At 39.8% G+C, this 2039-nt stretch overlaps 1 long non-coding RNA gene across 1 annotated transcript; it reads left to right on the top strand.

Moving 5' to 3' along the window:
- Positions 1 to 6: 6 nt before the first annotated feature.
- On the top strand, positions 7 to 1524 carry LOC122130996. The gene is made up of 2 exons (XR_006151986.1): positions 7 to 114; positions 243 to 1524. It is a non-coding gene; the product is annotated as an uncharacterized LOC122130996 (long non-coding RNA).
- The last annotated feature ends 515 nt before the right edge of the window (positions 1525 to 2039 follow it).

Genomic DNA, 2039 nt, shown 5'->3' with positions numbered 1-2039 from the left:
ATGGTTTCTTTTTTCCTCTTCTTTTTGTAGAAGAAGCTCTGGATTGCACTGTGCTGTTTCATACTCTTGTTAGTCATAGCCATCATCATTGCTACTTCTTTCTCCTCGTGAGATGTAAGTGCTTCAGCTGCATAGTCCTGACCATTACGTCATGTGTTGGCTGAGAGATTCCATTGTTTATGCTTACTTTTGGTCCATTGTGTTGGTCCATCTTCTCATACATTTTTTTGTTTGTTTTGCAGTACATTCCTCAATTGCACTGTCCATCCCTTGGAATAAGAGGAGACCTTTTGTTAATGATATCAAGGAGCCTTTTTACTAACAGTTTTTTCCATTCAAACAGACTTAAAGACAGACTTCTCCCTTTAGTTTTGGAATTTCAAATTTGAGCATCATTTTTAACCTTGGATAGTCCTGGACATCCTTCCACCCAGCAACCATGAAAAACGCTACCATATTAACTGAACCAGTTTAAGTTGTTGTCACAGCTTAAAGGTCACTCAAAATCGTGGTAGCTGCACACTGAGCTGAAACCCATGGACTTTCATCTCTATTGGAGAAAATTCCCAAGAAGCTTGATTTTGTGTACTCAGGAAAATCCACAGAAAGGAAAATTCTTAAATGCAGTTGTTGTTTTACCACACTAAGTGCCCCATGAAACACTGAGAATATTCAACTGACCATTATTTACCCCTGACATTACATTGACATGAAATGTTACCTCTGAGTCACTTGATTGGACTCAGAAGGTGCTGCTTAGAAGAAAAGGAACTGCACAAATCCAGCTGGGTCATCCCTGTACAGATGTAAAAGTGTTTCCCTGAGATGCACCAGCTGGCTTTAGATGACGGCCCTAAGAAGAACTCTGCCAGTGGGTGCCTCAGTGATTCCCACTTTCTCTCCAGCTTTTGGCCTGTCTGTGGGCCTAAGTGTTTTTTTGCCTTATATGAGGCAATGTAATGTTAAAGCTTTCAGAACTTGAGTATTAAGCCTTTCTGAACACAAAGGTGAGGAGAGGCTCAAGAATGGTGCTTCCATTTTGTTTTATCTTAATGCTCTGTCAGGACCGATGTCGTGTTCACCTGTATGCACTGTACGCCCTAGTGCCTCGACCCTACTGCCTTTCCTCCGGCTTTGTTCCTGTGTGCTGTTCACTTGTTTCCCAGTTGGATATTATCCAGTTCTGAATCAACCTTTAGCTGCTTTTTTCTTACTCTTAGCCAAGGTAAAGGAATGGGATAGGCATGAGTTTGTCATCACAGACACCTCTTTGTCCCCTATGCTGTCTAGAAAAAAAGGCCTAAGAATAAGGGACCAGAGGTTAAAGTGCAGTTGGTCATCAGTGGGGAAGACTGATCCTCAGGTGTTTAGACTTTGGAGATATGGGTAGGATGTTGGGTCCAGAGAACACATTCGATTTCACTCAACTGTCATGTTTTATGCCAAACTTTCAGTCTTCAACTCATTTACTAGTAATGTAGATTTGTTGGTTTTATTGTGAAATAAAGATTTTATTGTATACACTGAGTTTGTGGACGATGAATGTTTGATGCATTGTGTGAAAATATGCATTAGCAAGTGTTTTGTGATGAAGCAAGATGTGATGGATATTGCAGAACATGAAGGTAACCTATAAACACCTGGAGAGAGTCGTGGAATAGCTTTTCAAAGGCCTTTCAGCCATGTCATTCAACCCAGTAAATAGGGAATGAGGCAGTACCATAATCAGAGCACTGAGTTATAACAACAATCAAAGCCAACTATCTGAAGTTAGAATCACTGGGAGAAACAAACCACTGTTTTCCTTTTATTATCAGCTATACAAATGATCGGTCAGTGGAGACAGATGTACTATAATATAAAGAAATAGAAAAAATATCGCCTGAAGAGAGTACACACACTTTTGAAAGTCTGGGAAACCATTAACACGATTGGGAAGGTTACTTTTTAAATGTAATAGGTTACAGATGACTATTTGCCCTGTTAAAAAAGGTAATACGTAATGTAACTATTTGAATTACTACAGTGCCTTGCATAAG

This window comes from Clupea harengus, unplaced genomic scaffold, assembly GCF_900700415.2.
Source record: "Clupea harengus unplaced genomic scaffold, Ch_v2.0.2, whole genome shotgun sequence".
Lineage (NCBI taxonomy): Eukaryota > Metazoa > Chordata > Actinopteri > Clupeiformes > Clupeidae > Clupea > Clupea harengus.
The sequence above is the reverse complement of the archived record's forward strand: the minus strand, read 5'-3'. Positions and strand labels throughout refer to the sequence as shown.